Below are 20,120 nucleotides of genomic sequence, written 5' to 3' on the forward strand. Positions count from 1 at the left end.
AATATACACCAGACCAAGGACCACGCTATATTGGACAGTGGCTGCGTGTTCATCATAATATTAAACATGTGTTTAATGTTTTGTTTAAGGAAGCAACCATTTTCTCACCCAAATAAAAGCATTTAAAATGAGTCTGACCTCAATGTGGATGATTAATAGAGACACTAGTTTAAATATCAAGGACAAACTGGGCAACAGAGACGCTAGCGCACACCTCCCTGGGTGAAGAGGAGCCAGTAACAGTCCCTTTTAAGTGAGGGTTCCTGTATTTTGGTGAAACCCAGTAGTGCATCTGGATCCCATCAGAACTTTGCAAATGATCCCAAATGTTTCTAATTATGCCAGTGGAGACGGCCCAAGGCTGTTTGAGTGTGCGTGTGTGTTTGTGTGTGCGTTTGTGTGTGGAATCGCCCTGAAGGACATGCACACGCAAACACTGGCCTCTGTTTATTCATGAGCAGAGAAACAGAAATGGACAGCGCGGTATTGACCTCTGCAGAATCTGCTTAGGTCACTGCACGTGGCGATGACTGATGAAGGAGTGATGGAGTATGGATGGATATTCCTTACCAGTCTTCCCTTGTGACATCACTGTGTCTTAAGTGCGGTCCAATTGAGGGGGTCTGGTGGGGAATGAGTAACTGAATAATGACTTATGAATATTATTACCTCAGGAAAACACAAGGCCATGTATTGATTGTTGGTTGATTACACTTAACTTTTTGGAGGGGCTCCCATGGGAAGAACAGATACAATTTCCACATTATTTTTTTTTCCTTTTTTTTTTTTTTTTTTTACAATTTTACACCCTAGAATCAAATACACCCTAGAATCAAAAAGGTATTATTGGTATATTCATAATACATTACACCACCCTGCCATTCTAGTTCGCATTAAAATGTGCAGATCATATTACAATTTTGCATACATCTGAGTTGCATTCCTAATAGCATGACAGGACAGACCAGGATGCAAAATTTACTGTCGCCAAATGTCAGCTGGGATAGGGTTCACCTGTCCTAGATCCTACACAGGATAACATAAAGGGTATAGCCAAATTGGTTCACTAATACGGGAATATACATAAAAATACAACATTAAAACATTAAAATAGAAAATAAATTGAGATCAAGCTTAATCCTTTTACTTACTGTAGTTTGCTGAACCAGCTAGTTGCTGTGCTTGATGCCAATCCGGGTCCTTTCACATTTCTGAGGTCATTTTCATAGTTTCCTTGAGCATTTGTTTCTAAATGTCAATGAATGTAATAAAACAGTTATATTATGTGCCTGCGACAGGCAGCATGACACTTGTGTGTGATGAATGTAGTCATAGCTCATGCTCACTTAACTTGCCAGTCATCAAACCCACAAAGCCTTGTCATTAGACCTATAGAGCAAGCGACTTATGGAAATGTGAAAGAAGCAACTCTTCCTTAGAAACCAAGACAGAATAATTGATAACTTCCTTTAAAAAGTCAGATTTGTATCTTTCTAATGACTTTTTCCATTAAAAAAATACAAGAAACAAGCCTCGTTTATTGCGGTTAATTGGTTGCAGAACTCACCGTGATGAATGAATTTTGAATGAATTTGGATTCCTTATTTATAAATGGAATATTTTCATAGTTAGAGCATAAAAAAACTGGTTTACGACCTTCTAAATATAAATTTTGACATTAAAGCCCTTGAGACATTAAATAACACACCTATAGTCACCTTTACTCTCGTATTGCCCAATATAGTAGACATAACAGAAAATAAGACATATACAGTATATTAGACATATATAAAACAACCTTGTTGTTTTTCTGGACAGCGTACATCCTGCGGTGGCTATTGTCTCATCAATGTAATGTAATGGCGGCTGAATGACATCACATGAGGATGGCTGTAAATTCGCCATGCTTTTTATTTGAAAAAGACACAGGGCACTATGTCTTACAGGCAGAAGCTAAAAACACAGCATGAGCAGTTCAACACTTACTAGTTCTCTTCTTCTGCAGACGTATTTCCTAAAAGATAGCTCTAACCAGCATGCAGAACGTCACTGCCCTCTATAGTCTACACTCTAAACAGCAGCTCAGAACTACACAGTACACCCTTTGATACAGTAACATTACGGACACGTAGTGACCAGTGTAGAATACTATAATCACGTCTTTAAATCTTCTGAATGCCTTATATTTATATTTTCATTAATTCTTTTTATACTTGAAAATGCTTAATTTAGGCCAAGAAAACATACAATTTGCTTCAATATGCATGTGCTTCCATCAATCTTTTTTTTTTGTGGGGGTATGCTGGAGCCTATCCCAGCTGGCTTGGCCGAGAGGCGGGGTACATCCTGGACCGCCAATCGCAGCGCACCATATAGACAAACAATCATTCTCACATTCATATCTATGGACAATTTTAGAGCCGCTATGCATGTTCTTTGACTGTTCTTTAAATCTTTTTTTGTGTGCTAATTTATTAATTTATTTCGAAAAACCATGATAGCGTGAAGCCTCAAAATTCGAACGGCAAAGTGGCGACGGACTACCCATTATTATCGGCTGTAATCAATAGATACTGGATATTTGACGTTATAACTTTACAAGGAATATTTACACACACATACCAAATCAAGATCAATATCTGTGTGGTCTAGCTTTGTCCCTAGGTTGATGTAAGTAAGAACTCCCAAACTATAAATGTTTTTTTTCCAGACTGCCGAGGCCCAGAGCATGGATAAGGGTGCTTTTGGTAATGCTTGAGCTGTGTGAAACACCACCCAGACAAATGGGCACAATGATGCAGTTTGGCAGGCCTAAAGGCCTCTCTCTGCATTACAGGACATTGTGAACGATTCACATTTTCCGCTGCCGCGCTACTGTGACGCACGCACCCGTACAGAGACAGTCATAGATGCTGGGGGATTTCACGCAGCAAGTCGTTTGCCTGCTTATATGTCACTTCTCATTCTGCTATTTCCTCATTCAAAGCGATAATGCTAATGTGTTAAATGGACTGCCATTATTTCAAATAAGCCATGTTGTTCTTTAGAAGGACCTTAAATCTATCGCCATGACTGCAGTGGCAAGCATCCCCTGAAGGGAGGAAAAAAAGTACTCTAATTCTATTTGGGGGGGGATTCTCAAATATCCTATTAGTGGTGACTGTAAACGGATATCCCAATTATAATTACACCCCGACCCAAAGTATCTAATAATGAAAAGGACAGTAATTGAGCATTCTAAGGGAGCAGACAGCTAAAGAATTCCACCTTTCTAAAAGGGAGCCACTGATGCAGTGGAGCTTGAAAAGGAAATTGAAAGGACGTCAATGAAAAGGAAGCAGTCAGAAGGTAGTAAAAGTTCAATACGTCAAATGAATGACTGGAGGTTGAATGGGCATTCATATACACGCTCGTAGCAAACCCATAATGTGTCAACAAAGTTCAGTGTGGGAGGTCGTCCCGAGAGGAAGCCGCTTGACACACACGAGGCACGAATTCTGCTGCTCTTTCAACGGAAATTATCATCATACGTCTCCACTGCATTAGGAAAGCAAAACAACCTGATGAGATGACCATGGAGCCCCAGGCTAGGACTTGAGATGGAAATGAGGGTAAAAGCTTTGCTCACTTTGACAACCAGAACATGATACCCCATTTAATAAAACAGAGGAGAGCAATAGCATCAACATTAACAGTATTTAAACCTCATTAAAAGGTTAGCTTGGCAAGTATTTACTTACCAAGAGCACAAAATCACCATGTATCTAATAATAGAAGTCATTACATCTGTGATTCCAGCTCTCAGTGATCCTTTAACTGGCAAGGCAAGGCAAGTTTATTTATCGAGCAGAGTTCATACACAAGGTAATTCAAAGTGCTTCACAGGAAAGAAGGGTAAAATCACTTCATAAACTCATCCCATAAAACAGAATATCATCAATCAGGAAATGTGGCTAAAATGGGAAACTTGACTACTATTTTTCACATTATTACATTATCTCAATAATTTCCGATGTATTCACCTAGAAGAGTGTGTATTTGGAACACAGGAATTGAACACATGTATAAACGGATGGGGGGGTAGGATTAAATCAGCTATTTCCTACTCCTTTTGGACATGTGCAACTGTGAACTGTAATATGTGATGTATTTCAATATAACTTGTATGCATGTTCAAACATATTAAACCATTACCATTATAATTACCATCACCATTCTAAAATCATGACATAAAATTCCATAACTCATTCCATAAAAAAAAATACTTTCAGTTGTCATATACTGTACACAGTTGAATAGAACTGTTCCAGATTTTGGAAGCATAAAACTGAAACGCAGCCTCACCATGTTTAGTCCTGACTTTGGGCACTCGCAGGAGACCCCTCCCTGAGCTTCCCAGAGCCCGAGATGTTTCATGCATGTCAGAGATGTACTTTGGAGCAGGATAATGAAAAGACTTGTAATCAAGCGGAGCTGTTTTAATGTCTATTCTCTGAGCACCAGGAAGCCAGGTGCAGAGACCCGAGTACTGGACTAATATGGTCATATTTCCTGGTTCTAGTAAGGACTCGAGCAGCAGCATTCTGGATGTACTGCAGCTGTTATACAGCTCGTTTAGAGAGCCCGGTGAGAAGGCCGTTACAGTAGTCTAGCGTGCTGGAGACAAAGGCATGGATTAGTCTCTCTAAGTCTGGCATAGACACTATTCCCTTAATTTTGGCAATGTTTTATAGGCGGTAAAAAGCTGATGATGTTATTGATTTAATGTGGCTGTTAAATTTTAGATCTGAGTCCATTATTACCCTAACCTGATGATTAGGTTATAGCAAAAGTATCTCAAGGGGTGTCAAGGAGTCCCAGGTCCCAGGATTGACCCCTGGGGAACCCCACAGGTCGTAGCCATTTGGTCTGAGACACAGTTACCAATTCCAACAAAGTACTTCCTGTCCTCCAGATAGGACTTGAACCAGCTTAGAGCAGTACCAGAGATTTCCACCCAATTGTATAACCTCTGTAATAAGCTCACATGGTCAACTAGTGGAGGTGAATAGCTTTGCATTTCTTTCAGGAAGTAAATACCATACTAATATTTGCCATTCAAAGGCATATATTTAAACAAGAGCCACTGAAACAGCCAAAAGTGGTCGAAATACAGTATGTGTGATCCCCGCCATTGCCATTCTTATTTGCATTGACCACCCACAATTGGTGAGTAAATGAGACGCCTATAAAAATTGACAGGAGGTCATCAAACCAATTGCCTTCTCACTCACCGTGCAAACCAAAAGCGACACATGGCATACATAATGTACTGTAACTGCACCACACGGACTATGCGAGTATCAAAATAAAGGCTTACACGGTAATATACGTGCAAAACAATACTATTTTATACAAATGTATAACCCGTAAGGCATTCTGGGTAACTTCCGGATTGGAAAGTGTGCACGTGGGCTTCCCAGCATGCCTTGTGGGTTCTAAATTAGTATCAAATAGAATTGTTTTCAATGTATATGACTGTGTACATGTCTATTTACCTGCATAGGCCATGTGGTACAGTTACATTGTGTGTTCCACGTGTTACTTTTATTAGTTTTGGTTGCACTGTGAAAGAGGTAGGCATTTGGGCTGTTAAGCCCCTGTTGGGTTGTGATGTGTGAGTGGGGGTGTAAATGTCAAGCTAATTCACTGCAAGTTTGCCTCCGACTACTTTCTGTGCAAAAACGGTGGGAAAACTTTTATACCCATGTGTGCACACTACTGAGATCAACACTGGTGATGATTGGTATTCATTGTGGTCCACTGAGTGACACTAGTTACAAACATGGCAGCGCGCGCACAAAAATGATACGCACATTTACCAGCATGCAATCTAATTTATGTAATAATCTACTTAATTTTCACTTCTCTTTTTATTTTAAGGAGTCATTGTCTTCAAAAATGTTTTTCCTTTTATGCCGTACAAAGCAAAGGATTACCACATATAATAATTTAAACCTCCACCACCAGTTTTAGCTCTTACGCAGCACTTTTTCCCGTAGAAAAACATATGTGGGAAGAATCAAACAAGAAAAAAAGCCTCGGTACCAACAGCAAAGGTTAGGCCAGAGACGTACAGTACAGTATATAGTTCAATACAGAGACTTTTGGTGATGAAGGAGGAATAATACTTGTAACAGATGCAGGCATGAGCAATGACGGACTTTGCAATGATAATAAGAGCAGAAGGATGAAGGTGACCCATAGTTTTTGTTTAAAGCATCCTCAATGGAGAGAATAAAGGCATGCACACAGTGTAGAAGCGTCATACATTTGATGACAGTTCTTAATAACTTTTCATAGTAAAAATACTTGAAATAATCCACAAAGTCTAACACCCACAGAATGCTCGTGAGTACATGCGTGTCCACAATATAAATGTATGATTTACTCAATGTACTCGCCAGTCCTCCAATAATATACCCGCCATCTTTGCAGGAATACATAGAAATATAAAAAATAATTCACAACGTAAGGAAAATTGCGGTAATACAGTACAGTATTATAATATAATGAAGGGATGGCTGGGACATGTAAACAAGTAGAAGTCGAAGACGGATGGGGGGGGAGCGTGGGAATCATACCAAGTTCAAATGACCCAGTGGAAGTACGCCCTTAGTCCGGTCTGGTGCATCATCATCCAGGTGTGTTAGTTTGACTACCATCCATTTTCCTCTGGTTACCCAGAGAAGCCCACGCTCTCCTGTCTCTGAGAACTTCTGCAGTTTCACAAGGAGGACACATTTGATCTCTGTCCCGAGGCCTTCTCCCAGAACACCTCACCAGGAAGACAACCGGGATGCATCCAGAATAAATGCCACCACAACTGGCTCCTCCCAATGTGGAGAACCACACAAACTATAGAGATTGTTACTAGAAGTGGGAGGAAGGGAACATAGCTCAACTAGTACTTTTGCCTTTTGGCTCCACTCTGTCTTCATCACAACTGTCACAACTACGCACACAGCCTGTGACCTAACACAGCCTCTTGGTACAACTGTTAGTGTGAAATTAGGGAGTTGCTCCTCCCCAAGGGATGAGGAATCTCTACATGTAGACACTGAAGTGGATGTATTGATGGGTAAAACATGGTCCACTGATGCTAAAGGCCACCCATATTAGCATGAGAAAACGGGTTGAAGAAATAAATCAAACGGTGGCTGTTATTTTACAGCAAGAACTCCATCTGCGCAGTCTACAAAGTAGACAGAAGATACTTCAGAATATTCCGCCGAGGGTTGCATGTTGGAGGCTGTGGGTCTCTGAGCTGACCAAGATGAAGAAAACATGTACAGTATGTGAGAATGAATTGTGGAGGCAGTAATCAACTTGTCATTCACCTCCTCGTGGCAGGAGTATCCAACACACGCACGATGTACAACTCACGCGTATTATAAATCCAACCTGTCTGCACCCAGAGTATGTATGATCCAAATTTATCTCTTCGCCTTTCAAGACACCTAGTGTAAACACACCTAGCTTAGACCTTCCACCTTGTGACAGCAGTTAACATCAGTCGGTGTGAAACATGCTGCTCGACCGCATCAGGCCCGGACAAGTTTTACAAGATCTACACTCTCTGTCATGCCCTCAATCAGCCCACTGCGTTCCCCTGATAGGTGCCGTTTCCTCTCTCAAACCACTCCCTAAAGCCCCATTAGTACGCACAAGTTCAAGAAAATGTTCACAGAAAGTGGACCTAGTCTAAAGAAAAAGCTTTTAACATCCAGATAAAGGCGTAATACTGAAGGAATTCAAGGGGTTCTTCCCTTGTCCAGTTGTTTTCCTTGTTACACTCCCTTTACCCTTCCTCCTCTTCATGGTTTTTCCTCCCCATTCATCTGTTCACCCCGTGTCCGAGCAAATGACTCTCTGAGGGTGAAGAGGTAAAACCTCACCTATAAATCTCAGCACTGTGTCTGTACATCCCTTCACGTGAAAGCCCCATTGCTTATAGTATAACATGTTTGTGTCTTCCCCTGTAAATGTCTTTTGGAGTGACACTAACTCAATAACTCCTTTTCATTTGTTTTACAAATCACAGTAAGTGGTGCCTTTTGGCTTTTTACTTTGTTCATCTTCTCCACTTAGTTTCAAAGCCTTTATAACTAACTAGTTAGCTTGGTACCTTGCTAATGCTTAAAGCGGTGTCCGTTTCTTGTGTCCTTGTAGAGATCCCGTAGCCTGTGCATAAGAGTTGCGCAATGTGGTGTAAGCAAAGATAGTCATAGTGAGGATCGGTGATAGACTCACGTCGATACCATGCGATCGACCCAAAATATGTTCAAGTTGCTAAAACAATGCTATCGTGAGTTATTATGTCTTATTATCGCTTAACATGCCTACTCTATTGGGTAATATGAGTATAAAGTTGACTACTGGGGTGTTATTTCATGTCTACAGGGCTCTAATAATGTTGAAAAGTATGTTTTAGAAGGTCATAAACAGGTTTTTTATGCTCTAACTACAAAAATATTACATTTATTAATATTGAATCCTACTTTGGGGAAATTCACTTATCGCAGTTGAGTCTGGAACCAATGAATTGTGATAAACGCGAAATGACTGTATATATAGTATCATTATTATTACTCCTCATTGTAGTGTTCTGCTTTAAAGAAGCATCCAATGGTCAAACATTAAAAATAACACGCAGAATATGTTCTGTGCATGGGCCTCCCGATCCATGGGGGGCCCCATTTTGCGCAAGGGGACGCAAATGTTAAAATGATACGCATCCCTGCCTTGAGGTGCACATAGGGCACATAGGAACTAGCCCAGTAGTGTCGAGAGGGAAGAAAAAGAATTTCTGTGAAGGATTCCTTAATTATAAATCAAATATTTTCGTAGTTAGAGCATAGAAAAACTATAACAAATAAGTTATTTAACATTATTAGAGTCCTCTAGACATGAAATAACAACCCTATAGTCACCTTTACACGCATATTACCAAATAAAGTAGCCCGTGTTTTTATTAGAGATTTTTATTAGGGATTATTGGGCCTGTTGTGAGATCATTCAAACTTGCAATAAAAGCCTGTTGTTCTGGCCATCAAGTCTTGTCTTTGTGTGCTTCACCAAACATTACTGACACCTGGCAAGCGTTAGGGGATTAACTCCATGCAAGGTGTGCTTTTTCTTTGGCTTTTTAGCAACATAAATTCCAAAAGTCGCCCAGATCACGTAACATGCACATGAGCCAAAAACAACTTTCCTCCCCAATGGACAATAAAAATCTATTCTATTCTATTCTATGCTCTTTTTTCCACATTGTTGCTGGGTTTTTTTTTTTTTTGGAGGGGGGAGGGGGGTGGGGTTGGGGGGGGGTGGGGTTGTTTAATTTAATTTTCACAATGTGCCGCGGGCCGGAATTTATGATACTGTAAGGATGCATTTGAATAGTGGCAAATTAGCTATGCTTTTGTATTTCATTGAAATGATTGATTGGTTATGTACTGTACAACTTGATGAATGCGCAATGCCAGAAGATGGCAGTACAGAGCTGATGGTGTCAATATTGCAATTTGGTATGCTCACTCATGCTTGGCATTTAACAGGAACAGACATGGCTGCTTTTCATTGCTCTGTTGTATCTATTTATTTGGATTTTTAAAGACCAATCAGCTTATTACCTTGTACCATTACCATTACATTGTACATTTTACATCTATGTGTCTGTGATTAAGGCAAAATGAAGAAAAAAAACGACATAAAATCAGTGTGCGTTGTTTTAGCTATGACGAGGGTAGACAGACCACTGGATTGCTCATGCACATGCAGTGGCGAAGCTACGGGATGGCCAGGGGTGGCCTTTGCCCCCTTTGGTCACTCTCCGGCCACTGCAGTGGTGGACAATTTTGACAAACGCCGCTCTGTGGTGTAGAACATTAGTTCAGCCTACCCACCGTTTCCACTTGGACGCATTTCACTGCAGCACACAACTTTGCGCTGTCAGTAAAACCACATCTTGCATGAACTGCAAACGTTAGGTAAGTTTTCCATGATTACTGTGGTCGGCTCTGGTCAGGTTTTCTCACTATGTTGACTTTGACTTAAATTCTGAAGCGTGATGGGGCGTAGAATCCAGAATCTAACATGCCCTCGGCACACTACTCAGCTATTATTTGCTCTAATAGACGGTCTGAAGGCAGTGGCAAAGCTACGGGGCAGCCAGTGGTGGCAGTGGCCACCCCACTGGCCATCTAGACAGTTCAGGTATCAATTTATTGTCACCCCCATGTGAGTAATGGTCTCACCTTGGACACCCCAATGAAAAATTTCTGGTTCCGCCACTGTGCACATGCATGGTATTATTAGATGTTCGTCCACTGATGTTCCGCGGGATCCACAGAATTCCTTCACGCTGCAGACTGGTCAACAAGATCCTTCATAACAGTCGATCACTCTGTTTTTTCTTAACATCATTGCTTGTCTCAACCTGAATGCACACTACTTTAAAATAGTCCAATAAAAAATGCGCAACCTGTTCCAGCGTATTCTCATCCAAACAAACAGCTCTCCTAAATGTTTTTCAACCACATAACTCCAGTGTAACACACCATAAATCAACATGCAATTTTGATATCAAGTTTATTTGGCTGGAAAGACTGTAGAGACGGCAGCGAGAGATTTATTTTCATTTGCAACCGCACATTTTCCTGTTGCCAAGACTGTAAAAGGTGACCATAAATGTTTACAGGACTTTCCAAACACTTAAAAAGTTGTATATTATGACATGAAAAGTAGATGGCTTCAGAGTCTTATTAGGCCAAACGTGCATCGTCAGTTATTAAGAAATATACATGCACTCCATCCCGAAACTTCAGAGATAGTTGTGTGCTTGGGTCAAGCGTGCGTGTGTGCTATTCTATTCTATTCTATTCTATTATATTGTATATCCATGCATCCTCTAGGTTCACGTGTGGGCGTGTCTGCATGTTTCTTCACTTACTGTATTCGCGCCATCATTTCATCTATCACATCAGACATTATTATTTTTCCTGTCAAAAAAAAAAAAAAAAAGAAAAGATGGCTGACACATGATATTTGTTTCAGACATCACGTTGATTTCCGCCAACATTTTTGCTCAGCTGGACCGCTAAAGACAGGATGCAAAACATGATCTGTTTTATTTTCTTGAAAAAAAAAGCTCTACTCAAAAAGCAAAAAAAAAAAGTGTCATTTGAGATGGGGAGAGGAAAGTATTGATTAAGCCTGGATTTCATGGATAGGTATGCTGAAAGTGGAAGAAGAGAAATACAGTGTTGTTGTTTTTTACATTGCTGAATGATGTCATTGTCAGTGAGCGTGTATCTTCTCACCTACTTTCATTTTTCTGTGCAGTATGCTGTATATAATACCAAAACCAAATCTGAAATACTGTGAATTCTACACATTAATACACAAGAAAGCAGTTGTATATTGTCATAATATTAGAAATTGCATTTTATAAGAAAAAAGTATATTTGTTCCCCAGAAAAAAGTAATAATAATAATTCTTATTATTATTGGAATAATAATTGTAACAATACAGCAGCAATATTGTATTTACGGTTGCAACTAATGATTATTTTCTTCATCAATTAACATTAATTTTTAACCACTTACCACTTTTATACTTACGGTATCTTATCTAGATAATGGATTGATGGAATAGATTGATGAACAAAGATATGTTACTTGTAGTAAATAAATAACTTTCAAACTAATTAAGTGAATTTGAATGATTTCCCGTGGCACGCCCGATTATATCTAATGGCACACTAGTGTGGTTGGGAATCACTAGTTAGAAATAGTGTAGTTTGAGTGTCCTCTCATCCATCCTCCTAACCATGACATGCAGCACCTTCACGTCTTATAAATGGACTTTTTACTGTAAAAACTGTAACATGCATTTCGTTTTCTTGTTATATCATGACTTCAATTTGGCAAGCTGTTAGTATGACTTTATTCTGATAAAAATGATATTTTTTTTCCTCGTCATGTTACACTTTTATTCTTGTAAAATGTTGATTTTATTCTTCGATTTTTATTCTTGCACACAATATGATTTGTTTCTCAAATATTAGGTATAATATTATGTTTTTGTCATATTTTTTTTCTCATAGAATTTAGAATACCTCCTTGGAGTATCACAACTTTATTCATGCAATTTTTTCCCGAATATCTTATATCATAGTATATTTTTGTCATAATTTGTTTCTTCTTTGTATCAAAAATTCCATCATGATATTACTACTTACTTGATTTTTGCAACATTTACCTTTTTTTTTTTTTTTTTTTTTTTTTTTACAATTTTATTATAAAATTTTGATTTTTCAACTTTCAGGTTATTGTTCTTCCCTCATTTTAATGACATTTAATAACTCTAGATTCTAATTTATGAAATAACAATGTGTTCTTAATGGGTGAATCATTACTTAAGTCAGCCAAGATAGTCATCGGTTCTGTAATACTGGACTTCATAATTATGATAACATAATTGATAATGTGATAGCGTTGCATCAAAGCACTCATGAAGAATAACTACAACCAGATTGCTGTGATGTCATTCTAATGCTGTTTACTGTCCCCATGGGGTAATATTTGCATGGTATATGGGGATTGCTATAGCATGTAAAATACACTGTATACTCGCATCACTTCAATACAATGACGGTCCAGTGGGTGACAAATGACATTCATGCAAATTGTTTGACCTGAACCACTTTGACGAGGCACACATTTCCTTGGCAATCCTTTCTGCAGTCTCTGAAAAAATGTTATTTTTAGTGAGAGTACTGGGCTGGCTTCCCGGATAAAGTGTGACTGACCTCGACCACTTCCAGCAGAGATGTTCTCGTGCAACTCCTCTTTGAGCCAGAGTCAGGCCTTATCAGATTCTAGGAATTAACATTGTGGATCAAGCCAAGTGGAATGTGGATAATCATCGTAAATTGTGTTCATGTTGTTAGTTAGCACAGGGGCGTCCACACATTTTCCACCGAAAGCTGCATATTGAAAAATCAAAGGAGGCCGAAGCGCTGGTGCTTCAGTGCAGGAGCATAATCCAGACTTCGCACAGCAGTACCAGTTATGAGCTCTCCATGCTGGTGGACAGGAGCGGAACCCCTGAGTTGCCAGATGTTTTCAACACACATTTTAACTTGATTTTGTATTCACTTTTAGCACTGTTAAGTCTGAGGTTCTTGATGCTTTTTATAGTTTGTGTTACATTTAAGTTGCGCATTCATGCAGAAAGTAAACCCTCATTGTCCGCTGGATTGAAATGTCAAAAAGATGGATGCATGAAGGCAAGGACACACAATACTGTAGTTTCTAGTGTGTGCTGAATGGTGCATGTATGTGTTGTTTGTATTTTCAGGACTATTAAATGGCTCCATATAGAAAACCTCTGAAGGGTTCAGACGTGTTTTGTGTTGCAGTCGATTCAAGCTGTGTTACTCTGAGGTCCCCACATGCATCATGGGTGGCCACTTGGGCACACAGCCGAAAACACACAAATGCACATAAACTTAAAGAGCGGTGTATACAATTATCAGTCCACTGCATGTACACATCTATGCACACACACACACACACACACACACACACACACACAGTAGACTGGCACATACATTTTTCATTCGTCTATACTTGAGCCTGCCACAAGCATTAATGCACACAAACATAAAGTAAACACATGTAACTTCTGCACAAATTCATTTCGACACAAGCACACACAGAACACCAATCACACACCCCTGCTGGGTCGTAAAAATAAACTCCTCCAAAATATGGCATTTGTCCTCTGATTAAACACTCACATTCCAGCGGGCTGTGTTTGGCCAAGCCGGGCAACAGGCATCACAGTGACAGTCGGACATGGGGTTTGTCCCTGTGATCGCTCATGAAGGGAAGCTTTATAGCACAGCCAAGTCCATAGAATCTGCTTTAAATGCCCCCCGTTTGCTAACAAGAATGACAGCACCCACTCTGCTTCCTCACCTGCTAGTCACGGCCCCACTGAGTCAGGAAAGACAAAAACAAGAGACCCAGAGGTCAATGTGGCTCGAAGGGTGGAGGGACCAAAGAGCATGACAAGTCACATCCATCCATCCATTGATGAAGTTTGACCCACTTTGGTCCTTCCTATTCCTTTTTCCATCAACAAAGTAGACTCGTCTGAGTTATTTTTACCTGAAAAAGACGATTCATAAACTAACGATGATGATGTTTTCTTAATTTAGCTTTCATGTTAGTTTTCCTTTTGAAATCTAAAAAAGGCTTTCATTATTTACTAGTTTGTATATTTTTTATGCTTTTTTTATTTATGTTTAATTTGAAAAATTTTGTAAAAAAAAAAAAAGAACAATTTAATAAAAAAATTCAAATAAAAATCACTATTTTTTACATTTTTGTTTTGTACTTCTTACAGTACAGTAGATCTAAAATAGTAAATAATTTGTTTTTTTATGATAACTTAAATAGAGAGAAGGTTTGATGGCGCTATCTGCAGAGGAGACTGAATGCTACAGCTATGGATCCAGCAGAGGGCGCTGTCTTTCATGTCAATTCGCTCAACATTTTCCAGCAAGAAGATGTTACAACAAAACATAATGATGTGTAACTGCATGATTTGTAAGTAGAATTCTGCATACTGTATGCCTGTAACTGTTTCTTCATGTGTAAAACTGAATTTAAAATGCATACAATAACTATAAGAGGCATATTATAGGGTTTAAAAATTAAAAAATATGATTTTTTTAAGGGTTTTATTGTGCATTATATTATTTATCTACAGATATACAGATGTTTTTTAGATGTATTTTTATTGTCAATTTTGAGGAATTCCACACTACATCTGAAGCTTAAATTACAAACTTTACAAAGTTTTGACAACGCTGCGCCTGAATTGTAAGATGTTTTATTGATACACGCAGCAAGGAAAAAAGAAGGCAGGGGGAACTGGGAGCTGTGGTGCGTGCAGGCCTCCAGTGATGTGAAACAAACCCACACCGGCCATCTCGCTGTTTGTTGACTTCATGTTCAGCCATGCAAATCTTATTAAAGGAGCAAAACTATGGTCAAAAAATGGGCTGCAGTTAACAAGGTAGAGAGTATGTGGTAAAAGTAACAAGGTCCAGACACACACACACACCCACACACACACACACGCACACACAGACATATTATCCCTAGATACAAGAAGGACCACTTTATGGGACAGCTGTGTAACCCAGGGAACCGCAAAGGGAATGTTTTGTTGAATTTTGTGGAGAAATTTAACAACAAAACTAACTAAATAAATGAAAATAATACTTTATCTAGTATCTTGTTTCTCTTATTTATGAGAGTACATAGGCTGGTTATGAGAGTGGTAGCCTCTACTGTACTGCTCTTGTAATCCGGACTGTTTGTTTTGATCATTTGGAAACTACGTGACCAATACTTAGGGTGACATATGTGTAGATTGTACAGAACCTCGAGGAAGAGAAACTGACTTCGACAGTACCACTATTTTTATTTTCTATAATATTTTACAACTCCATGTATGTGCAAATGTATGTGAAGAACACTGAACTGGTCAAGCTAAATGGGACATTCAGCTCTCTTGGGGTATTTTTGATACAAATCCAGACAGCGTATCCGCATTACTGCCACCTATAGGACTGAAGTGGAACTTTATCAAAGTCCAGTTGTTAAAATGACATTTTTAAAAACTCGATAACAAGTTTTCTTTACTTCTACACACATTATTCAATGTTATGTGACTTTTACACTACATTACTGTACCTGTACTGTACTGTAAAAAAAAAACAACATGATGTGCATTAAGTTATATTGTGTTATCCTATTGCAAGAAAACACGACAATGAAGCAAACTGTTTTATTCCTGCTAGTTTCTTTGTGTTTTTTGGTTTGTCAGGAATATTACATTTCCATGAAACTTTAGTGGAACAGGTGCCGAACAAAAACCCCAAAACGCACATTTTGGCAGATGCAGTATCTGCAATCAGCAGTGTGTGCTCCAACAAAAACATGTCAGGCAAGTAATGGTAATGGTAAAAGTAATGGCGTAGTTTCTTACAAACATGCATACTAGTTTACATTGAACATTTCCATGGCATGTTTACAGGGATTGTTTTCAGGGTTACGCAAAAACTACAGCACTCATTTCCGTGAACTTTTGGAGATAGATTGCATGTGTACACAGCAAGAACTATGACATTTTCCTGAAAATGAGAATAAAAATATAGTAATAGGAAGTTATTTTCTCTCGTTACCTCGTAATGGACGGTTCCCCTCCCAGAATGCAAATGGTAGAGTTTCAATCACACACAGTTTGTGGAGCTACTTATTTATTATTAATACACTTGCAGTCTTGGTCCACATGTGTTCACAGTTGACCATACAAATGGTACCAGCAGGGCAAACGGTCTAGAATTTGTTTTAACTGAACCAAACATGACGTGTGAGCGCACCCTCAAATGGGAGAAATGGTTCCCTTGTTAGGCAAATTGGAGAAAAAAATTCTTTTTTCACATCATTTGTGTAGATGGGCTACAAAATGAAGTGTTTATTGTTGTCCATTTCTGGTTTCACTGCTGAATTTGAACTTTCCAGTGTCTTGGATCTACCTGGATGGCCTGCTAATGCTGACTGCAACCCAATCCACCAAATTATAGATTTATGACTATTTAGAGACTTGTAGCCACTTTCTGCAGCCAACAGTTCTTTGGCCCAATCCTACCTCAAATTCTAATGTATCCCGTATTTCTCTCTGTTAAGTCCAGTTCTGTGGAAATGTTTGCAAGCTTGAAGAAGCCCAGTGAGGAAGAGAACACTTGGTACAAATAACCTCTGTTTTCCCAACTGGACACCAACACGGAGGACTAAAGCTGTATCCCAGATGTATGCTATGCATCAAGCATTTTCATTGCAGTCTATTGGACATGGCGCCCAAATGGCTGTGGATCCAAAGGTCTTTGAGTGGCTTTATGACTCGAGATCTTAATAAAGTGTCTGAATCGTGTCCCCGTCTGGGTGCTGGGAGGATGTGCCTCCAAGAGCTTTGCAGGCCTTTTGAAGGATCAGTCAGGAAGAAATTTCCTGACTTCAATCCATCACTGCCAGTCCTCTCAGAGTCTTTGTGTCTCAGTTTCTTTAAAGATTGTTTTAAGAGGTGAGAACGTAGATTACCTCCTGAATCTCCTCCGCACGCATGCTCCCGGAGGTCTCGGCACGTCATCACGCACTGGACCACCATAACTTTTCATGAGCAGTGGGTCTCTCTTTTCATTGTGAGCAACAGAGATGAGCTCATGCTTGGAAAATGGACAACATCATGTTAATGAATGAGTTTGATGAGCTGGTAAAAGACACTGTTAGGGGCACAAAATGGAGCAAGATGGAATGTGAACATTTATTACCTCTGCTAAGCACAAAGAAAAAAAAGAGCATTATGTGTTGATTGCTGATTGTTGGTTGCTTGCTTGGTTAGTTAGCTGGATTATGCAAAAAAACGTATGCAAATTCCAGCGTATAAGCCACACCCACTAAATTTAGAGGAAAAAACAGATTTGTACATCTATAAGCCACACCGGACTATAAGCCGCACAAGTTCACATCATAAAAGGGCATATTGTGGCGCGCATGAGTCCATGAGGACCAGACAGCTCTTTCTTTGACCAAACCAATCGTGAGCTATGAAAAAAGTCACAACGAGCCTGTCAACCCATTGGAAACTGCAGGATGTCATTACTCAATATAACAGTTAACACTAAACTCATCACACAGTAACTTAACACTCAAAAGGTATACTTACTAAATATACAAACATGTACCAATATGAGTTTGAAATGAAGCTCGGTGTGAGTGCACTGATAGCTCATGGTTGGATGCTGCCAAAGAAAAAGCTCCCATTTCCTCACACTAACTCACGAGTGGCACAGTATTAAAACAATTAGGAGTAGTTCTGAAGCAAAGGAGAAGTACATTGCACCGCACCGCTGTATAAGCCGCAGGGCTCAAAGTTTAAGAACAAAGTAGTGGCTTATACACTGTAAATTACGGTACCCAAACTTTGTCAAAGTCAAAGTTGCAACATTGTCCATCTAAAAATCCAACATGGCTCCCTCCAATTATTCCTATATCATCATTCATCGACCAGTAGCTTACTGGAAAGGCTCCAATTAACACCGCTCAGATAATGTTCGGGTCTCCTATCGTCGCCTCCAAAAGCAAACATCCTCCAGGATCTCAAATTGTGCCATTTCAAAAACCATTGGCATTAACACCAGTGATGTAGTTTTTATTAACACCACAAGATGGCAGTAGCTGCATTTTAAGTATTATGAGTGTTCAGTATCCAGCAGCGATTATCCATCCATCCATTTTCTATGCAGCTTATCCTCATTAAGGTCGTGGGGGTATGCTGGAGCCTATCCCAGCTACCTTCGGGTGAGAGACGGGGTACACCCTGGACTGGTTGCCAGCCAATCGCAGTCCAGCAGCGATCATCTACCTCTCAATGTGCTTTAAAATGTTGGTTGCAGTACTGAATGAGCAATTTGCTCCTTAATGATGAATATATGAATGAATATACTCGTTAATAAATGAAGAGTGCTATGTTTTCCTTTCCACTTTCTCATGCACTGCAAATCATTGTTACATTTCGAAAACTATTACTATTACGTATACATTAATTGACACAAACCGAAATGTATGAAATTTTTCACACAGGAAATAATGTCAATCCAATCAATCCATTCCAGACACCCAAAAATAAAAATAAAACATCATAAATAATAATTATAGTTTTACATGCAAAAATAATGCAAAATATTTATAAATGACTGGAATGGATGAAGGAGAAGCGGTATAGAAAATGAATAGATGGAATGGATGAATGAATGGATGGCACTTATTCTTTTTTTTTTTTTTATTCCTGTCCTGTCCAGCCTTTAAGGCAGATAGAATTGTAGATCTAAATGCCCTCAAGTGCTCAACAGATTTACTCTGTTGAGCAGAGTAATCCTGTTATACAGGATTTATTTGACTTAGATGCTTGTTATTAAGCAAATTTGGAGCGACCGGACCGGAGCAGGAGGGGACAGAGAAGAAGAGAAAAGAAAACAGGGTGGGGAGAAAAGAGGGGGACAAAAAAAGAGACAATAGACAAGGACAACAGCAGCAACAACAATTGTGACAACAACAACAGAACAACAGAAACATACAGAACTACATCAGCAAATAAATGTCTGTGACGACTATGAAGACGAACAAGGACATAAGGACAAAGGACAAAACAATATCAACAACCACAATGACAATGCTGCATTGAGACAATCACACATAATAGCAGTCATGAAATGATGAACTATGATAGCGATCACAATGACAATACTGCATTGAAACAGTCACACATAATAGTAGTCATGAAATGATGAACTATGATAGTGATCACAATGACAATACTGCATTGAAACAGTCACACATAATTGTAATAATGAAATGATTATCTATGATAGTGAACAGAATGATAATTACTGTAATGCACATCATTGTAAAAAAAAACTATAATCATACTGCTGACATCACCGTCGCTGTAATAAAACCAACAACATAATAACACCCTGGTTAACTCAGTGAGTAATGTGGGGAAGTACGTATGTACTGTGAGTGTGCATGTGTACAGGTATCTCTGTATGTGGGGAAGTCTTCATATACATAAAGGTGCAAGAACGTGTGGGCATGTAATTGTCACTGAGAATGCATGAAAGGAAAGGGGCCGCCCTCCACCTCCCAGAGAGCCCCGCCCTAAATAGCGAGGCCGAGCCCCCGCCACCAGAAGGCCACCAGGCCCACAGGGGCAGGTAGCACAAAAATCAGCGCCCCAAGAGCCAGCCCAGAGAGCCCTCCCCCCCGGGAAGACCAGCAAGGGGCCGCAGAGAGGTAATCCCAGCCAAAGACAGGGCGCCGGCGGGCCGGAGGACAGCCAACCCCTGAGACCAGCGAGAGATCACACCCCACAAAGGCAGACGAGTACCTGGGGCCACACAACGGCAGGCCCAGAGACGCCGCCACAACCGGAAAGAAGC

General features: G+C 39.6%; 1 protein-coding gene across 10 annotated transcripts in view; it reads left to right on the top strand.

Annotated features, from left to right (window-relative positions):
• The window catches only part of frmpd2 (FERM and PDZ domain containing 2), a 68,624-nt gene that overhangs the window by 20,000 nt on the left and 28,504 nt on the right, over nt 1–20,120 (top strand). For 5 of the 10 annotated variants that reach the window (XM_054767528.1, XM_054767515.1, XM_054767518.1 and 2 more), the window contains one exon: nt 1–9,313. The exons of 2 other annotated variants lie outside the window; for them this stretch is intronic. The gene's annotated coding sequence lies outside the window, so the exon portion shown is untranslated. Of the gene's footprint in view, nt 9,314–12,992; nt 14,166–20,120 lie in introns of those variants that run through there. 3 more of the 10 variants (XM_054767519.1, XM_054767521.1, XM_054767527.1) reach the window with 2 other exon arrangements.

This window comes from Dunckerocampus dactyliophorus, chromosome 2, assembly GCF_027744805.1.
Source record: "Dunckerocampus dactyliophorus isolate RoL2022-P2 chromosome 2, RoL_Ddac_1.1, whole genome shotgun sequence".
Taxonomy (NCBI): domain Eukaryota; kingdom Metazoa; phylum Chordata; class Actinopteri; order Syngnathiformes; family Syngnathidae; genus Dunckerocampus; species Dunckerocampus dactyliophorus.